The 21,616-nt window shown below is 47.7% G+C and overlaps 1 protein-coding gene and 1 long non-coding RNA gene across 2 annotated transcripts in view; one reads left to right on the forward strand and one right to left on the reverse strand.

The window, feature by feature from the left end:
* LOC142466031 (uncharacterized) overlaps positions 1 to 21,616 on the forward strand; it is a 78,745-nt gene that overhangs the window by 28,399 nt on the left and 28,730 nt on the right. The gene's annotated exons all lie outside the window — the stretch shown is intronic.
* The window catches only part of LOC142466038 (uncharacterized), a 183,049-nt gene that overhangs the window by 14,887 nt on the left and 146,546 nt on the right, over positions 1 to 21,616 (reverse strand). The window lies entirely within an intron of this gene.

Here is a 21,616-nt window from a genome sequence, read left to right on the forward strand (position 1 = left end):
ACGAGTTTGAAATTTTAACCCCCAGATATTTTATATAGGTGGAGCTCCACTTGTATTTGTAGTGGGCTTGGATAAGTTTCCACGTCTGGGGTGGGAGGGAGATATTTAGGGCTTCCGATTTGTCTATCTTGACCTTATAGTCAGAGATCTGCCCAAATTGAGTCAGATGCCTTTGAAGGCTAGGGAGGGAGGAAAGGGGGTCATCGAGGGTCAGAATCACATCGTCCACAAATAGGGAAATGTTGTACTCTCGGTCCGCAATTTGGATCTCCTTGATACTTTTTTCGGCTCTAATTTTGGACGCTAAAGGTTCAATGGTTAGGGCAAATAACAAGGGGGAAAGCGGGCAGCCCTGTCTGGTCCCGTTCCTGATTTTTATTGGATCCGAGAAGCCGCCTGATAGTTTGACATACGCTGTTGGGTTTTGATAGAGGGCTCTCACTCCCTCTAGGAAAGGGCCACTGAAGCCGAACCTCAGCATTGTTTGGTCTAAAAAATACTATTTGATTCTGTCGAACGCTTTTTCAGCGTCGAGGCTCAGAATCATTGCTTTGGATCCAGTGAGAGGCACGTGGTCTATTATATCCACAATTTTGCGGGTGTTGTCGGAGGCCTGTCTTCCTGACACAAAACCTACTTGATCTATGTGTATGAGTCTAGGGAGAATTGGATTTAGCCTGTTTGCCAAGATCTTACTGTAGATTTTGAGATCGGTATTTAACAGGGAGATGGCCTATAGTTACCGCAGAGGAGCAGGTCTCTACCCTCCTTGTGGATTATAGCCAGATTTGCCGCTGTAATCGTAGCGGGGATTGGTTCCCCTTGGAGGAAGGAATTGTACATATCTAATAGGTATGGGGAGAGGATTGGCATGAACATTTTATAATAAGAGTTTGAGAAACCATCTGGGCCCGGGGTTTGGGCTAATTTGAGTGATTTAATGGCTCCAGATAGTTCCTCTTGGGAGACATTTTTATTTAACTTCTCTACCTCTTCCTGGGATAGGGTGGGCAGGTTACATTGCTCTAGATATTGTGAGATAGTATTAAGGCTAACCGGGTCCTGGGTTGGGGGGTGAAGGTTGTAAAGGTCCGAGTAAAAGTCTGCAAATTCCGGTGCTATCTCTTTTTCTATGTATGTGGTCTGTCCGTTTCTTGTCTGTATGCGGGCTATCTGAGATTTGACTCTCGTGCCCCTGAATTTTGAGGCTAGAAGCCTGTCAGCTTTATTGCCTACTTCCTCGAGTTGGGTCTGTTTGAGAGCAGATCTAGCTAGATTTAGTTGTTTAAGCATTTTTTTAGATGCCGTAGTTTTATGCTGCTGTTCTAGCTTGGTGATCTTGTCTAAGATCTCTTTTTGGAGCTTAAGTTTAATTTTCTTTTTGTGTGATGCGATTGAAATCAGGTCTCCTCTGATGGAGGCTTTAGGGCCCCCCAGAGCATGGCTGGGGCTGAGACTGATCCTGCGTTAATTTGAAAGAACATTGATAGCTTTTGGCGGAGTACCATTTCTGTGTCAGGGCAGTTTAACATGGAATCATTTAATTTCCATTTGTATTGGGTGTTTTTCACAAAGGGTATGGATAGGGTAAGTTCAATTGGTGCATGGTCGGACCAGGTGATAGGGCCTATGTTTGACTGGGAGGACGCCTGGAAGATGTTGCTAGTACCTAGAAAATAATCGATCCTCGAGTAGGACTGATGAGGGGTGGAGAAGAAGGTATAGTCCCTATGACCCTGGTGCTGAGCCTCCATATATCCACTAGTGAGTATTCCTCAATGATGTCACTAAATTTCTTAGCTTTCTTTTAGGATTGGATGGTATATGGAGTGGGAGAGGATGGGAGGAGGGTGGGGGCGGGTTCGATTTGTCTAGTGCGTGAGAGGCCACATGTTAAAGTCACCTCCGATAATCAGAGATGAGAAAGATTGCTGTTCGAGGGATTGGAGGAGGGTTCTTAGGAAAGGGAGTTGGTTGTCATTGGGGCGTAGACGTTTACAAGTGTGATTGGGGTGCCAGACAGGATGCCCTGTAGTATCAGGAACCGACCATCGGGGTCTGGGAGTGACTTGGATAGAACAAAAGGGACGCCATTCCGTATAAGGATGACTACTCCTCTTTTTTTGCTTGGCGAGGATGCAAAATAGGCCTGGGGGAATATATTTTTGAATGTGTTGGGTGGGGTTGGGGAATTGAAGTGAGTCTCTTGGATGAGGACAATGTCTCCCTTAGATTTCTTTAGGTCCTGAAGGTCTAGCTTCATCTTTTTACTGAATTGAGTCCTTTGACGTTAAGTGAAATTAATTTAATGGAAGACATTGTCCCATGGGGGGTATTCCCAGAGCTCCAGACTCTGATGCTCTTGGATTTCCCATGACAAGAGCTCATTCTTCAGGCATAGGACGAAGGTCCCTAATCGGTGTGGATGGAAAGGGATAGGACGTCTCTGGGCATCGGATTGGAGGAGGGGGAGGGTGGACACATAGGGGAAGAAAAGAACATACGGGCCTTTGTCAGGCCCAACAAGAGTAACCTTTCTCACGACAGTGAGAAAGGTGGCGGGGTTAAACACCCCTGGAGATCCTTCCAGGACACCAAGCCTGGAATGGGAGAGAGAACCAGGTACATGGTCCGACACCCTCCATGTCTTTGACCATACAGTGTTTAATGGAGACCCAGTAAAATGAGGGGAAAGCTGCCTCCCGTCTAAATTTGCGGCGCAGTGTGGCCTTTGGGTCTTGTAGGCTGAAGGGCATGGGACTAACTGGGGAGGAGAGGGATATAGAGCGGGGGGAGGGGAAAGGGAGAGAAAAAACAAAGAGAAGAAAAAAAAAGGAAAAACCTGTGTGCAAACATATAAAGCATTTCTTTCTACAGTTGTTGTTTTGTAGACATAGCCTAATCAGGTTATTACTCTAAACATTTCAGCGTCTTTCTAGTCCCACAATTGTTGTGTACATCCTCAAAATGCCTTTTATGGAACTCATCGTTTACATATTCCTGTGCCTCTTTGAGTGGGGGGGGGAAAGGGGGGGATTGATTATGCTTTCTGACTGCGTTGTCCCATTTTAGTAGTATATTCAACTCTCATAGAGTACTCTTTCATTTGATTTGTAGGGGAGGGATAGGAGGGGGGGTCGAGGGTGGGAGGGAGTGGAATGGGGGGGAGGGGGGCAGAGGGTGGGTGGGAGGGGGGGGTTGTCTTGCCTTGTGGCTGCGCATTTGTTTTTTTTTTGTTGTTTTTTAATGCCTTCATTACATTTCCCTAAGCATCACTTCGGCTGCCCTGGGGGGAGAGGGAGGGGATGGGGGGAAGGGTTTGAAGGCTGCGTTACCCTTTCTGTTGATTGGGGAGGGGGGGGGCGAGAGAGGGGAGAAGGGGGGGGGAAAGGAGGGGAAGGGGGGGGGGGAAGAAGGGGAAAAGGGGGGGGGAGGAAGGAGGAGGAAGTGGAGGGATCTATACCACAACATTTTAACATAGATGTAAGCATTTTCATACATGACGTTGATAAGTTCTCTGTGCATCCTGTCACGTGATATTTGTTCTGGGCTTTGCCTCCCTTTGGCGGGATTGTAGGTGGGGGGGGGGGGTGGGGGAGGGGGGGTAGTGTGTGGGGGAGGGGTGGGGGGAGGCTAGTGGTTTGCTCGAAATGTCAGGGGTATATAGTTCTTCTTTTGGATTGTATGGGTATTGCTGGCGTGGTGATGGGGACCCCGGTCTGGGCGACTCTGGGAGGGAGGGGGGGCACAGGGGATCGGAGAGGGGGGGAGGGGGCTGGGGGACAGTGGCGGTGGTGGAGGGGCAGGGGGGGGTCGGAATAGATTGGTGGCATATCGGGGTTAGGGGGAAAAAGATGGATCCAACCTTGGGTTAGAGATATAGTCTGCATAGTCCTCTTTAGTAGCCAGGGTCTTCTCTCGGGGGGGCTGTACCATGATTGCCGGGGTCGGAGGCCCCAGGTTGGGGTCGTCACCCTCCGGCTCCCCCGGCTCCGGCTCCCCTGGCTCTGGTAAGTGGTGGGAGGAAAGGGGGGGGTCGGGATGGGCAGGTAGGGGAGGAGGGAGGGGGGGATTCAGGAGGGGGGTGGGTAGAGGGGGGGAGGGGTTGGGGTGGAGGGGGAAAGGGTTGGGGAGGAGAGGGGGTGGGGGAAGGGAGGGGTGTGGGGGAAGGGGCAGGGGGAAAAGGGTAGGAGAGGGTTGTGGTGGGGGGGAATGAGGGTTAGTGGAGGGGGGTCTTGGCTGAGTTCTAGACGGCAGTGTGCTGGGGGATCTGTCGCTAATTGTCTCGGCGTTTCTCCGCTGGGGATGCGGTGCTGCGGCGCCAGTTGCCAAGATTGGAGGTAGCAGGAACATCAGGTAGGTGGGTGGACTTGGCCTCTCTTCTGGGGGGTTCCTCTGGCAGCCTTCCTCCCTCAAGTCCTCGGCAGTCCTCGGCGGGTCTGTCGGGACAGTATGGGCTGTAGGCAGTGTGACGGGGAGGAAAGGGTTAATACCTGATTTGCCATGCATTACTGTTGTTGCCCTGTCCCCGCCATTTTTATTCCCCGTGTGCAGGCCATTCCCTGTCTGCGAGGGTAAAAGACAAGATGCATTGCTTGCCATACCCTCTAACCCAGCGGTGACCAAACTGGGAGACAGCCGACGGGGGGCGCGGGGTGTACAGAGGCCCTGTGCGCTTCCCGAAGGCACTTAAATTAAGTGCCGGGGGAGCTGCAGGGCCTCTGTAAACCTAACTTACCGCGGCTCCGGCGGCTTCCTCCCTGCTTCGCCATGGCAATGCGGCGTCAAAATGACGCTGTGAGGTCATGTGACGTCACGTTGCTATGGCAACGTGACGTCATTACGCCGTAGCGCGGGTAAGTTGGGGTTGGGGGGGCGCGGGAGTGAGGGGACAGCTGGCAGGGGGGCGCAGGGAAAAAAGTTTGCGCCCCCCTGCTCTAACCAACACATGATAGCAGATCTTAAATGTAAGGCAGGATGTATTTTTTTGTAAGTCCAAGCAGGAATTACTTGGACCTCCAGCTGTGATATGGGTGAATGAGCTTCGGTATTTTTATGACCAAGCCTCAAAGGGCGGTAATTATTTTTATGATGGAGCCTCAAAAGGCTCCCACAGATTTAGAGTCCCCCTGTCTATAAGAGTGTCAATTATGAAAAGACCCAGAGACCCATAATGTATACAATAATGGCATTCTGATGCACAGCAGATGTCAGGCTAGTGACACCTTTCAGACAGAGACCAGACCCAGTGGCCCCAAGAAATGGATGTAGCCCAGGTATGCTAAGTGGCATGGGCGTCAACCTGACCCATGCGCCCTGCCCACCGGACAGCCCTTTTGACCGGTCTTATGAACTGTGGGTCACTTGGCTATTCGTGGTTTTTTTTGTTCCCACGAGGGGATTGGATCCACATGTTAAAGATAGCTTTGGGCAGTCTATAAATGTGGCTTCCCAAATATTCCCAGTGTGATTCCTGAATTTTAATCCATGATGTAAAGATGCAAGACTTTGTTCCAGTACAGCAGCAACCAGTCCAGGAGTGAAGGGGTTAACAACCACATAACCACAGGACTTTTAAAACCAAGGCTGCATTTCTTGCACTGGCAAGCAAAGGATAATTTCTTTCGTTCCTAAGAACAATTATTTCGTTTCCTGATCTCAGTGAGTGTGGTTTTAAGTGTATTCTGCAGATGTCGTGTGTTTGTTTATTAAGGAAATAAATCACAATTTATTTTGCAACTTGTTCTGTTCAATCAAGTACCCAGAAATATAAATGTGTTGATAAAAGTTGATGTCATCGTGACAAGCTTTTAAAAAACTGATGGCAGCTGGTGGTATACAGATTGAACCTATATTGCAGTGTCCTGCGGGCTCTGAAATATAGTGAGGACCTTGTAGCTTGCGAGCTCCTCAGACAAGTAGCAACTGACACACACTTCTAAAGAGCACGAGAGACTTCACTGTTCCCTTCACCCATACTCCGAAGGCACCATGAGCGATCGCTCAGGAAGGTTCAGGTCATAGACCAGAGAGAAAGTCGTGGAGAGATGTGCGGGGTATGGCTTACCGACAGATGGGTGGTCGAAGGCACAACTGGAGGAGGATTTGGAGCATCATGAGGACCGCAGGGTTCTACCAGAGGGGCAAGTCCCCATAGCTGCTGTGTTGGCTGACGCTATTCAGCCCGAAGTGCAGGAGGTCCCTCCAACTCCGGGGCTGCAAGGACATGAGGAGAGTGCTAGTGACCCCCCGGTCATGGGTGGCTTGGCGCCAGGGGTTGCGGTCGAGGTAGCAGCTGCGGCTGTCGAGCGTGCCGTCCCTGGGCTCACTGCACTTCTGGCTACATGGGGAACGGGTGTTAGCACTGCAGAGCGGGTACAGCTCCTGACAGCAGTGCTCGGAAGAACCTCCTACCTTGCAAACGGGGAACAAGGTCTTTCCCGGGGGGATCATCACAGCTTCAGCAAGTTCGTGGATGGCACAGATGACCTCGATGCGTTCCTGAATGATTTTGAGATGCAGTGTTCCCGGTTCCGAATTCCAAGAAGGGACTGGGTGGTCAGACTGTGACCACTGTTATCTGGCAAAGCCAAACGGACTGTGATGGGTATTCCACGCGTGGATGCCAATGACTATGGTCATGTGAAAAGCAAGCTGCTAACCCAGTATGCCCTGACCCCAGAATCTTACAGGGGCAAGTTCCGGACGGGGGTAGTACTCCCTGGAGAGTCATACAGCACCTATGCCAGTAGGATGGCTTTGCACAGGACTCAGTGGGTGGAGGGGAATGGGGTTACAACATTCCATACCATGCTGGACATATTCTTTCAAGAGCAGCTGCTGCAGAAGCTTCCCACAGATGTGAGGGGATGGGTCTATGACCATAAACCTCAGACCTATGAGGATGCAGCGAGAATGGCGGATGAGTATGTGGCCAGCCGAGTTGCAATGAAGGACCCTGTAGCACCCAAAGGAGCGGGCCGTGCGGCCCAGGGTGCTAAGACTACCCCTCCGTTGACTCACCAGCCTGCGGCAGCAAACAGCGCACCCAAGGCTGCAGAGTTCAAGCATGAGAGGCGGTGTTACACTTGCAACAAGGTCGGGCATCTCAGGCCAGACTGTCCGGACCGGGACCGGTCCAAGGGACCCCATCAGGGGCAACGCTCACCAGCTGCGAGGCCGGTCGCCCGTGTGTGCGACTGGCACACACAGAGGAGCCAAGTACAGCCATGGAACCAGCCCACAGAGGGATTCCCAGCGGAGAGACTGCACTTGCCACCTCAGGACCAGCAGCTGAGAGCGGGGGACATCAGGTTGCTCCAGTCAGGATGCAGCCCAACGATGTCCGGCAGAAGCATCTGCGGAAGGTGACCATCGGAGACCGGCAGGTGGACGGCTTGCTAGACTCCAATGCCACCATGACTCTGGTTCGCCCTAAAATGGTGCGGCCAGAGGATTTGCTCCCGGGCACCGGGATGCAAGTGACTATGCCAGACGGAGGACCGCGGTCACTGCAGGTTGCCCGGGTCTTTTTGGACTGGGGTGCCGGACGTGGCATGAGGGAGGTGGGAGTTTTGCCTGGGTTAGATGCTGAGGTCTTGCTGGGTAACGACCTAGGACACGTTACCTGTGTTTTTACCACTGAGCTGGCACCTGTTGCAGCGATCACCAGGAGCCAGTCAGCAAGGATCGCAGCAGAACCAGCCCCTGTCCCCCTGCATTTGGGACCTACAGTTCCAGTAGTCTCTGCAGAGACCAGACAGGTAAGCCAGACTCAGTCGCTTTCTGACACTGACTTACTGTTTCCTGTAAGCAAAGAAAAGAAAGAAAGCTCCCTAATAGCCGCACAAGAGAACACCTATACCTATGTTAAAAATTACTATTTATTAATAAATGATTAAAATATATTTATTGCAGCAAAAAGCTAACGTGAACCAAAGTGATTAAAATAAATTAAAAAACGGAGGAGGTAACTGTATGCCTAATTCAAACTAACAGTGTATGCTAGGAATAACTATTTTAGAATGTCCCACTGCTATATAATTATACTAACAGTGGTAGTTATACCAATACAGTTCTATATAGTAATGTTTAAAACATTTTTTCTTCAGCTATTTTGGGAATATTGCTTGCAGTGATCTCACCCATACTATCAATAGGTATGTCGCGCCTTGATGACACGACGCAACTTCTGGCCAATCAGCGCATGGCATTCTTGGGAGCTATGACAACCATCCCTTGCAAAACAAACCACAAGGCAGGGCTAAGATGCCGAACAGTCATGTGACTGTGAATAACCAATCGGATGTGCGGCTGGCTCTGTACTGAGGTTACTGGCATTATGCTGTTTGCTGCCAATGAGGGAGGTCGCATTCTGATGATGCGATGCTACTCCCGGCCATAAAACATATAGGACTTTTTGCACCTCCCCTCCTCTCCTCCCCCATAATCAAACAAAGGGGCAGGATAATCTGGGGCCAAGATCACATGACCACCACCCACCAATGGGATGTATCATTAACCATGTGATGAGTCATAGCCAATTAGGGACCCCTACCATTATGTAACCCAATTTGAAGTGTGGGAGGGATTTGTATGCAGAAGCCCTATCACAGTCTGACATTAATTAACCAATGGGGTAAGAATTAAGTGTATAAAGATCTGAGAGAATCACTCTGTAATTGCCCCCGATGAAGCCACAACGGTGAAACATATGTTGGGCAGGCTAAGCGTCACCACCTAGTGCGCTGGCTATATCGGAGAGGACTGTTGCCTTCTCTCAGTTAGAGTGTTTCGGAGCCTTCTAAAGGAAGCACAACACTCTGACTACTTTCCTATTTGTCATGGTTCTGAGTACAAGACACATACTTTGTGATCTTGAAATAGCTGTTCTGCTAAACATAACAGACCTCTAGGTTCATTTACCTTTGAACCCGTTGGTCTGGTACATATGTGTGTGTATATATCCGTATACTAGCATTAGCTGGCTCAACAAATATATTATTCTGAGCACACACACTACATTAAGCTATACTCTCCATTTAGGTGTAGTCCTCAAACTATATAGAACTGTATTGGTATAACTACCACTGTTAGTATAATTATATAGCAGTGGGACATTCTAAAATAGTTATTCCTAGCATACACTGTTAGTTTGAATTAGGCATACAGTTACCTCCTCCATTTTTTAATTTATTTTAATCACTTTGGTTCACGTTAGCTTTTTGCTGCAATAAATATATTTTAATCATTTATTAATAAATAGTAATTTTTAACATAGGTATAGGTGTTCTCTTGTGCGGCTATTAGGGAGCTTTCTTTCTTTTCTTTGCTTATCATTAACCCCATCCCTGCCAGCACCACCTCCGCACTCTTATTGCAGTTTTTGTTCCGTCACCACACATTCACAATTTATTGGTTCCCCATATCTCCATTGGTGTAGTGCAAGGCGCACAATTTGACCTTTTTAGGCCATTCTATCTTCCTTACTGTTTCCTGTACCTGTTCCCTGTCCCCCTGACTCAGATGTGACCGGGGGGTGGCCAGATTTAGGTGCCCAGTTTAGGGATGCGGTGCGATCTGATCCCAGCGTGGAGGGCATGAGACTGCGGGCGTCCGAGTTTAAGCCAAGCAAGGGGTCTGATTACTTCTTGTGGCACCGCGGGCTCCTATACAGAGAGCAAGGGACCACCGGGTTATATGAGGTATGGACAGGGAAGAGACAGCTAGTGGTACCCCGGGAATATAGGCAGCAGTTGTTGCGGGTAGCCCACTCCATTCCACTAACTGGGCATCAGGGGGTCGCTAGGACGCAAGCCTGGCTGTTGCAGTGTTACTAGAGTTCTGCCGATCCTGTGATGCCTGCCAGCGAGTAGGTAAGGCGGGTGACCGTGTGAAGGCACCCCTGAACCCGTTACCGGTAATAGGGGAACCCTTTCAGCGGGTAGCTATGGACCTTGTGGGACCCCTCATGGTTCCCAGCTGGTGAGGAAAGCGCTACATTCTCACGGTGGTGGATTTTGCCACCCGGTACCCTGGGGCGGTAGCGCTTGCCAGTATTTATGCTAGGGCAGTAGCTAAAGCTCTGTTAGCCATTTTTTCTAGGGTAGGTTTCCCTAGTGAGATCCTAACCGATCAGGGGTCGCAGTTCATGAGTGAATTGCTCCAGTGTCTCTGGGAGGCGTGCGGGGTGAAACACCAGCGCACGACCCCTTACCACCCCCAAACCAACGGACTTTGTGAGAGGTTCAATGGTACCCTGAAGCAGATGCTGCGAACATTTATAGTGGCCGAGGGAAAAGACTGGGAGATTCACCTGCAGCATTTGCTGTTTGCGTACCGAGAGGTGGCGCAAGAATCCACAGGCTTCTCTCCCTTTGAGCTGCTATATGGTCGCGAGGTACGGGGACCTCTGGACCTATTCCATGAGGGATGGGAAGGGGAGACTACCACTACTGATGCATCTGTGCTTCAGTATGTGATAGATCTCAGAGACCGGTTAGAGATGCTCATGGGGTTGGCACAGGACAACCTTAGGGCTGCTCGGACCAAGCAGAAGACTTGGTATTATCAAAATGCCCGTAGCAGAGAGTTCATCCCAGGACAGCAGGTACTTATTCTCAAGCCCATTCGGGAGAACCAATTAATGGCTGCCTGGTCGGGACCGTATCCGGTACTGCGAAAGATGAACGAGTGCAACTATGTTGTACAGGTAGGAGAGAGATAGAGGTATGAAACCCCTCAATTAACCAGTGCGCGGGGGAGGGGGGGCTTCCCCAAACCCCACAGTCAGACCGGAGTCCGCGGGACACCCGGAGCTTAGCTCCACCGCCTCTCCTACCTCCCGCTCCGTTCCTCCAGACGGCTCCTCCGATTTTATGTGTGATGCAGGGGGAGACTTCCACCGGGGGTCGGGGCTCACAGGAGGCCTCCCAGAGCGCCGGCAACCCCTCTCCAAATCGCTGGAAAAGGTCACGCTTATGCCCAGCTAGTCTTTGGGGTTCAGGGCTGTAAGGTTTGGGGGGGGATTTGTTTATTTAAGTGCTTAATTGTTGGTTATTCGTTGGAGGGGCCCTGGAGCAAGTCTCTCAGGCAGCCATTCCTCTTGACGTCACAGGAAGTCTCATAGACATAATTTTTAATGAAACAGTAAGGTAGTGTCCAATATAAATATAGTTTTATTGCTTGATTTGAAATGATAGATTTGATTTATTGTCGGATGTTATAGTTTGACTGCTCAGTTGCTCACCTCTATTTAACTAATTATGTATGTATATATGAATATCTTTATTTGTATAGCGCCATCCATGTACATAGCGCTTTACAACATTAATACATGTGACATAAAAATAAGAGACATAAAAGTACACATTAGGAAAAGGAGTTCCTGCCGCGAAGAGCTTACAATCTAAGTGGTAAATAGGGCGAATTTACAGCGACAGTAGAAGCGCGTTATGGTCATTGTGTCTGCAAGGGGTCAGGTTAAGTGCATATGTGTCTCTTCTGCTAACACCTCCTCCTCCTCTATTGATCTCTCTGTGGGGGTACCCCAGGGCTCTGTCCTGGGACCTCTTCTCTTTTCTCTGTACACACTCTCTCTAGGTGACTGGAAAACCTATGTCTAGTCTGCAGTGCAGCACTGACTAGGTTAAACTTCAGCTGGGAACCTCGGGACAATTAGTTGGATCCCAGCTGCCTAATCAAGGTGTGTTAAAACCCAGGTTGTAGACACATGGAGCTTGCTGTTGATGAGAGAGGAGTAAGCTGCTAAAGTGATTCCTGAAAACAAGGTCTGTGTAGCAAAGTAGTGAAACTGTGAACTGTCTGTCCCCTGCATAGAAAAAGGGTAACTGCATATATATATAAACTGTCTGCTAAAGAGATACAGTTTTGTACGGTTTGCTGAAGGAAAAGCCATTTTCGTTTGTTGCTGAAAAAGAGCTATTTTTGTTTTGTGTGCTGTATATTTTTCAAGGCAAAATAAAACAGCCTTGTCAAGAAACCCACGTGTGTAGTTGCATGTACCCTGCAACATATGGTGTCAGAAGTGGGATTTGATTTTTTTCAAAAGGCTCCTGCAGTTAAAGGGCCACACACACACACACAAGAATGGAAGAAATGTTGAAAGCGTTTCTGTGCGAGCAGGCCCGGCTGCAAGCGGAGAGAGATGAAAGACTACAGACAGAACAGGATGAGCGGATTGCCAAGCTGCTGACCCAATTCCAAGGGTCTGCCGGTGCAGAACTGGCCAGCAGACCCCCGATGCTCCTGAGGAAAATGGCTCCGACTGAGGATCCAGAGGCTTTTTTACTAACATTTGAAAGAGTCGCTGAAGCTCAGGGCTGGGCTACAGATCGCTGGGCAACTGCTTTGGCCCCGCTCCTCATAGGTGAAGCCCAGGCCTCATATCAGAGCCTCCCTACAGATCAGGCAATGGACTACCGCCAAGTAAAAGCCGCCATACTGGATCGCTTAGGTCTGACCCCAGAGACCTACCGGCAGCAGTTCCGGAACATGAAGTACACCGCTAAGATGAGACCCCGGGGTCCTCGCTCAGCGATTATTGGACTTGTGTACGCGCTGGATACAACCCGAGGAGTGCACTAAGGAGGCAATTCTGGAGCAGGTGGTTTTGGAACAATTTCTACAAATAATACCCCCTCCCGCACGCTCGTGGGTAAAACGCCACGCTGCTGAAACCCTAGCTTTGGCGGTCCGACTCGTGGAGAACTTCCTTGGGGCTGAGCAGCAGGAGAGTGTCCTGGACCCGACTCCACCGGTACTTGCGGACGCCCAAAGAGGGAGGTCAGATCAATGGGGAACCTACGGCCCATCACAGAACCGCCAAGTCCAAAGGAAGGAGCAGTCGTTCCAGCAAGGACGGAGTCCAAATGCTGGTCCCCGCAGAGACCCTCATCTCCCTCCGGATGTCGGCTCGTCGCAAAGTGAGAGGAACTTCCGAGGATGTCGCCCACAGGACCCACCAGATGCCTGGTCTCCAGTAACCGGTCCAGCGGAGCGCTATCCACAGCCCCCTCCTGCGAGGGAACCCTCTCCATGTTCTGCCTGCGGAGAACAAGGCCACCGGTATGTGGACTGTCCGCTGATGGATTGTTCATTCAGCAGAACCGTCGCCTCGGCTTTTTCTGGGGAAAATTACAAGCCCTGGCTACTTCCAGCCCTGATTGGGGGAAAAAACGTCCAGGCCCTTGTAGATTCGGGCTCTGGGAAAACTTTGGTCCTCCAGGAACTGTTACCGCCCAACGTGTGTTCTTTTGACTCCCCATGGAGCATAGAATGTATACACTGCGATGTAAAACGTTATCCGATGGCCAAAATCCGGCTACAGGTAAAATGTCAGGAGGCTTACCTCGAAGTAGGAGTCGCTCCTTGGCTACCTGCCCCCGTTGTGCTCGGTCGGGACTGGCCTTTCTTTGCGGACCTAATGGCCCCAGTCTTTCACGAGGAACCTCCTTCTGGGGCTCAGGAGAACCCTGGCAAACTGTTCCCTTTCTCGGCAGACCTTTTTCCCAGTAGACACCGGGTTCAAAAGACTTGGAAGCAAAGACGCTTGGACAAACAGGACTGGTTGCAGAAATCTGGGTCTCAAGGTGACCATTCTAGTAGTCAGAGGTCACAAGTGATGGCTGGGGATGGCCAAAGGGAGGGGAATATGGGCCCTGGAGATTTACCAGACCTGTACCTCCCTGGCTTTCGCCAGAAGCAAAGGGAAGACCCAGTCCTTGCGAGACAGTATAAAAAAGTAGAAAAAACGAATGGCGCACAGCCAGGGAGCCAGGTGTGGAATAAAAAACTTTTCTTTATTGCAGCATGGTGAGAGACAAGTTCACCCCCTTGGGGGACAAAGACAAAGACCTCCGACGCGTTTCGGACCGACGGGTCCTTTATCAAGGAGTATGGGATATGCTCAGGGTGGGCACCTTAAATACCTAACTCATAATAGGCAAATTGTAAAAATATGTGTAAAATTATGTCGCGGGCCTAGTGCGCATGCGCGTGACGTCATCCGGGGTGCCGCTCCAACAACCCTAAGGATTGTGGGTAAGAACCGCCCCCTGCCGTCTCCCGCGCATGCTCACACCGGACCACGAAGAAGAATGGTATTCACTTACTCCCTGCCTCTGCTCCCGCCCACAGTGATGTCACCGCGTTCCTCTGAATGGCCGAGGCACACCGCTGCACCACCAATGACTGTGCTGGGCAGACGAATGGGCTCCAATCGCGCAGAGTCCCGCGGGTATACACCAAGGGCAAAGACAGAGTGCAGAGACGAAGAATAGCTCAATTTAAAGCATACAATAAGAGCAGACTAATAAAAAAGAGGAAAAAATTGTTACATGCTCATATTGACAATGGTGCACCTCCTTACTGCAGAACCCACATATACAAAGACATACAATGGTGAATACATAAACAGGATCTATAATCCATATCAGCATAATGCTGTCATATTCTACATACATATAAAAACATTATTAAAAACAAATTGAGAAGATCAGCAAGACCTTCTGTGTTATGTCTTATTTATCAATATCTCCAAGGGTGAAAAGGAATAAACTGTACTATTGCATGTTAAGTGTACCCTTTTAGTATTGAATTTATCAATGATTTTCAGATGAAATCATAACAATTAGCCTGACCAAAAAGCTACAATTCTAATGAATTCTGAATCATAAGGGCTCCAACATCTTATCAGGGTCCAATGCATGCTTAGTAAGGTAGAATAATTACAAAGGATATTAATCAGAAAACAGTGTTATGGCAGAATAACATTTAGTATGATTTTATGCCTTTACGTCTGAGGCACTATATTATTATTACAGCAGAGTAGCAATGATGTGGTTCAATGCTATTACTTATAAAACATTATACCATTATTTTTTAACATTATACCATTATTTTTTAAGAAAGTGGCCCAGGTTCCATTCAACGTTTAGACCGCAGGGAGTTCTAGTCTGAAGCATAAATATCCAATATGCCTCCCTGCGGTCCAAAAGGTTGAGTAAGTCACCCCCTCTTTCTCTCAAAAAGATCTTTTCAATTCCTTGAACTTTTAACCCATTAATGTTACCTTTGGGGCATTGGGTAAAATGTTTGGAGACCGGATGAGATGTGTCTCTTTTTTTAATTAATCTGATGTGCTCTAGTATTCTATTCTTGAGTGGTCTAATTGTCCTGCCTACGTAGTTAATTCCGCACCCGCAGGTTAGGAGGTAAATCACGTATTGGGTGTCGCAGTTGATAAACGACTTTATCTGAAATTCATTATTGGATCTAAGACCCCTAAAGTGTTGTGAAGGGATCATAAATTGACAAATCAGTATGCGAGACAGTATGACAAGGTGGTGAAAATTGATGAACAGATTTTAGATGCACAGGGGGTGATAGTATTCCCCCATTTTGAGCTATCAAAGGATATCCTATATAGGGTGAATAGGCAGACACAAACAGGGGAGGTCACCAGACAGATATTGGTTCCCAAGGCGTTTGTTAAATCTGTGTTCACTCTAGCCCATACTGTCCCTTGGGGTGGTCACCTGGGCAGGGATAAAACATTGGACCATATTTCATCCCGATTCTATTGGCCAGGGATGCATAGTGATATTGCTAAGCTATGTGCAGCATGTCCGGAGTGCCAGCTAACTAGTCCAAAAGGACAAAAACCAGCCCCTTTGGTTCCTCTACCCTTGGTGTCAGTTCCCTTTGAGAGGATTGGGGTAGACTTGGTAGGACCTCTAGAACCTTCTGCAAAAGGACACAGGTTTATCCTTGTAATAGTGGACTATGCAACAAGGTATCCTGAGGCATTCCCCTTGAGAACAGCAACGGCGAAGCAAGTAGCCAACAAGTTGTTGGAACTGTTCTCACGGATTGGACTTCCCCAGGTTATGTTGACAGACCAAGGTACAAATTTCATGGCTAAACTGATGCAGGATGTCTTAAAGTTACTAGAGGTCAAGTCTGTTCGGACATCGGTCTACCATCCACAGACTGACGGATTGGTGGAAAGATTTAACCAAACTCTAAAAGGGATGCTGAGGAAATTTGTAGATTCAGAGAAGAGAGCCTGGGATGAACTTCTCCCTTTTCTGCTGTTTGCAGTGCGGGAAGTTCCCCAGGCCTCCACAGGATTCTCTCCATTTGAATTGCTCTATGGCCGCCAACCCCGGGGTATCCTAGACCTCCTAAAGGAGTCCTGGGAGGAACAGCAGTCCCCTTCTAAGAATACCCTGCAATATGTACTAGACCTTAGGAAGCGCCTAGATGTGGTCGGCCATTTTGCCAGGGAGAATCTTAGATCAGCCCAGGACAGTCAGGAGAGACATTACAATCAGAATGCTCGCATGAGAGTGTTTCACCCAGGAGACCAGGTGATGTTATTGTTACCCAGTTGCGAGAGTAAACTCCTGGCCAAATGGCAGGGCCCATTCGAAGTACTCCGCCGTACGGGTGATGTGGATTACGAGATCGCTAAACCAGGGTCCAGGAACGGTAAACAAATTTACCATGTGAACTTGCTGAAACCCTGGAAGATGCAGCGGTCTCTATTCATGCACCCGGTGGAGGAGGAAACGGACTTGGGTCCTCAGCCTCCACGGGAGAACATCGTGAGTGACGATAAAATCCCAATGGGTAAACAGTTGTCCTCTGAACAAAAAGGGGAGTTGTTAGCAATAATTACACAATTCCAGGATGCTTTTTCTGACTTACCAGGACAAACTAACTTAATTTCCCATGCAATCGAGACAGCACCTGGGGTAAAAGTACGTCCCCATCCTTATAGGTTGCCTGAAAGTCGTAGGGCTCTGGTAGAGAAGGAGGTACAAGAAATGTTACACTTAGGAGTGATTGAGAAATCATGCAGTGAGTGGTGTAGTCCACTAATTATGGTCCCTAAACCCGATGGGAAGGTAAGATTTTGTGTGGACCTCTGAAAGGTCAATGCGGTATCCAAGTTTGACGCATATCCGATGCCAAGGGTGGACAAATTAATTGACGCCCTTGGTAACGCGGAATATATATCCACGTTGGACTTGACAAAAGGATACTGGCAAATACCCTTAGAGGAAAAGTCCAAATGCAAAACAGCCTTTGCCACTCCCATGGGTTTATACCAGTTTGTGACAATGCCATTTGGACTGCATGGAGCCCCAGCCACATTTCAGAGACTTATGGATAAGGTACTGAGGCCCCATAGGACTTATGCCGCAGCATACCTAGATGACATTGTCATTTATAGTAAACACTGGCGGGCCCATTTAAATAGGCTGAAAGCGGTCCTCAAATCTCTAAGAGAGGCAGGGCTCACAGCCAACCCTAAGAAATGTGCCTTGGGTAAAGCGGAAACCAAATATTTAGGGTATGCAGCGGGAGGTGGAAAAGTAAGGGCACTAGCCGAAAAGGTAGCTGCCCTGAAAGAAGTTCCGACCCCCCAAACAAAAACGCAGGTACACTCTCTGCTGGGTTTAGCAGGGTACTACCGGCGGTTCATCCCCAACTATTCGGAAGTGGCAGCCCCTTTAACGGACCTCACAAAAAAGTGTGCCCCTAGACAAGTGGTGTGGTCAAGGGATTGTCAGAGAGCCTTTGAGGACATAAAAAGGTGTCTATCAGAGGGTCCCATCCTTAGAAGCCCAGACTTCAACAGCCCTTTTATAGTGCAAACAGATGCATCAGAGATAGGGCTAGGGGCAGTGTTGTCACAACAGTTTGAGGGAGTTGAACATCCTATCCTTTTCCTGAGTAGGAAATTGTTCCCAAGGGAAAAAATTACTCAGTGATTGAGAAAGAGTGCCTCGCAGTAAAGTGGGCAATCGAGGCTCCTGGCAGGAGTCCATTTTACTTTGGTGACGGATCATGCTCCACTGAAATGGTTAAATAGCGTGAAGGATTCCAATGCTAGATTGACTAGGTGGTATATGGCCCTCCAACCCTTCTCATTTGAGATTCAGCATAGGCCGGGAAAAGAGAACGCAAATGCTGACGTCTTTTCTAGAGAAGGGGTGGATGGTCGGGCTTCAGCCGTGCGTAGCCCCAGCCACACACTAACAGGGGAGGAATGTGACAGGGTAAATAAAAGCCACCAGTTATATGCCTGGAAAACCTATGTCTAGTCTGCAGTGCAGCACTGACTAGGTTAAACTTCAGCTGGGAACTTCAGGACAATTAGTTGGATCCCAGCTGCCTAATCAAGGTGTGTTAAAACCCAGGTTGTAGACACATGGAGCTTGCTGTTGATGAGAGAGGAGTAAGCTGCTAAAGTGATTCCTGAAAACAAGGTCTGAGTAGCAAAGTAGTGAAACTGTGAACTGTCTGTCCCCTGCATAGAAAAGGGTAGCTGCATATATATAAACTGTCTGCTAAAGAGATACTGTTTTGTTCGGTTTGCTGAAGGAAAAGCCCTTTTCGTTTGTTGCTGAAAAAGAGCTATTTTTGTTTTGTGTGCTGTATATTTTTCAAGGCAAAATAAAACACCCTTGTCAAGAAACCCACGTGTGTAGTTGCATGTACCCTTCAACAGTGACCTAAAAACATTTTTTGGGTTTAAATATCACCTCTAGGCTGATGACACACAAATGTACTTTTCAACACCCGACCTTACACCTGCTGTACAAATAAAAGTTTCTGAATGTCTCTCTGCTATATCATCCTGGACGGCCCTCCGTCGCCTTAAACTCAACATGGCTAAAACAGAGCTCCTCATACTTCCTCCCAAACCTGGCCCTACTACCTCCTTCCACATTACTGTTGGAACTACGATCATTCACCCAGTAGCCCAAGCACGCTGCCTAGGAGTCACATTCGACTCCTCTCTCACATTCGCCCTTCACATTCAAAACATCTCTAAAACCTGTCGCTTTTTCCTCCACAATATAACAAAGATGCGCCCTTTCCTCTCTTGCTCAACTGCTAAAATGCTGACTCAGGCCCTCATTCTCTCCCGTCTTGATTACTGTAACCTCCTGCTGTCCGGCCTTCCTGCCTCTTACCTGTCTCCGCTACAATCTATCCTAAACGCTGCTGCCAGAATCACTCTACTCTTTCCTAGATCTGTCTCAGCATCTCCCCTCATGAAATCCCTCTCCTGGCTTCCGATCAAATCCCGCATCTCACACTCCATTCTTCTCCTCACTTTTAAAGCTTTACACTCTTCTGCCCCTCCCTACATCTCAGCCCTAATTTCTCGTTATGCACCATCCAGACTCTTGCGTTCTTCTCAAGGAAGTCTTCTTTCTACCCCCCTTGTATCTACAGCCCTCTCCCGCCTTAAACCTTATAGCACTGTGGATATTCTGAACACATGATACATAAAGCTTGGCCCTGTGCAGACGCACTTACCAGAACTCCCTCCTACTGTACGTTCTCCCTACCTACCAATTAGACTGTAAGCTCTTCGGGGCAGGGACTCCTCTTCCTTAATGTTACTTTTATGTCTAAAGCACTTATTCCCATGATCTGTTAGTTATTTTATGTGTTATTTATTTGATTACCACATGTATTACTACTGTGAAGCGCTATGTACATTAATGGCGCTATATAAATAAAGACATACAATACAATACAATACGAGATGTACTGTGTAGTACTAGTCAAAGGATGCCCAAGTGACAAGGTCAGTTTATCAAAGTGCCCCCATGCAAAATGGCAGCAACATTTTTATAAAAAATAAGATTAAAACATTTTACCAAAAAAAGTTTCCAGTGAAAGTAGTGAAATATTTTCCTTTGCACCAATTGGTTTTCTACCATCAACCTTTTCATTAAAAGCAGTTCTCACTATTAGCAATAAAATACACAGTACAGACACTACATGCTATTTACTTAGTAATGGACTTGCGTGTATGTACGGGAAAAGTATATCATTTTGCCACATTCACCCTGATAAATGTTCCCTTTAACCAATGCAAGTCAATGGAGATAAATAGATGTTCCTCTTTTCCCTTCCACGTGCCTCTGACAGGAGTTCCTCCATGATTAGTCAGTATGCTCTTAACATTTCAATATTTATTCTTTCTTGCCATATGAAGTAACGGGGGACAACATTCATGGAATACACTTTACCTAAAGTCCATTTGGATAAACCTGGTCTGTTTGCTTTGCTAACATTGTGTAACATCTGTCATCAGAGTCTCTTGACCTTTCTCTGCCCAAACAAACATGTTTGCTTTTTAACTCTTCCTTACTATTGTCTGATATTTGCACATTCACATTCTCCTGAGCAGTCCCCACTATTCCAGGGGATTTTTGGTTGCAATGTGGCTTACGGTCGTCTTGCTGCTTTGCTCCCAATTTATCTTGGGTGCTGCAAACCAAGCTTTAACCTTCGAAGCAGACTGCGATGGCCAAGACATTTTTGACGCAGTGGACGTTGCGTTGAGGCATTACAATGATGAAAAACAAGATGACAACCAGTTTATTCTGCACAGGATCACAGAAGCCTGGACAAGGGTAGGTGAAAATGATGTTTGTGATAATGTTAGTCTATGGCTGAGCTCATTGTCCAACATGTACAAGCAAACATGAGGGAGATGTCTTAATTCCTATTGTTTGTATTGGGGTTAGGGAAATTATTCTGGTAGAAAGGGGAAAATAGTACATAACCTCAGTGGTCAAAAATCTCATAAGTGTTATAGAAAGCAAAGTAAGGGGTATACAGAAAGTTTTTATTACTAAGATAACTAAAATAGAAACCTTTCCATATCTTGTAATAACATTAGCTTTAATTTAGGAATCCAAACAAAAGGCATCAATCTGTAACCTACATCTGTCTCACTGGGCTCCTGTCTGTGGATGCAATTTCAATATGTTACACTCTGGTACTTGTAGATATAAAGATACATTCTATATTAAAATACAGCTTCTGTGGTCAAAAGAAATACAACATACAGTACGTGGTGACCTCTTTTCATGTGGAGGTCGTACAGCTTCTCATTATTAAACAAAGGTTGTTACTTACATACTGTAGTATTCAGGACTGACGCTTTCTGACATATGCTCATGTTATGTGCCGGGCCAGAGGTCATTATATATATTGCTCTCTTTTCCATTTGAATCTATTCTCTTATTGTTACCGTGTTCACTGCATCTTCCCGATGGATACCTTTTACATGCTTGCTGTTTGAATCCATAAAGATTTCACATGGCTGTCTTCCTGTACCTCTGACTAGAGATGGGCGAATCCGCCCAAATCCATTTCCCAGATTTTTTTGCCTTTTCAACCCAAAATCCATTTTCACGGTGTAAAATCTGCAAACGGATTTGGTCGGTTTCAATCCACGGTGTAGACGGACGTTCACAGAGGTACACAATTGGAGGCTTTTATAAGGTGAAATTATAATAAGGCTTTATTGTGCCTTTTCCTTTTCATCAGGAAATCATCCAAACACAGGGGCGGGGGGGAACAAAGCTTCTATTCACTTGGGAGTATTTCTAGTGAAATCCTATGCAATTAATTCACATCTCCATTAGTTAAGCCTTTCTCCCAGTCCCAAACATATAGCATGAAATAAGCAGGTATAAGCAGTCTCTTAATTATGAAAGTCGTATCTGTTTCTTGTAGGGAAAATCTTCTCAGTTCCTGGTTCAGCTCCCTTCAC

The sequence above is a fragment of the Ascaphus truei genome, chromosome 14 (genome assembly GCF_040206685.1).
Source record: "Ascaphus truei isolate aAscTru1 chromosome 14, aAscTru1.hap1, whole genome shotgun sequence".
In the NCBI taxonomy this organism is placed as follows: Eukaryota; Metazoa; Chordata; class Amphibia; order Anura; family Ascaphidae; genus Ascaphus; species Ascaphus truei.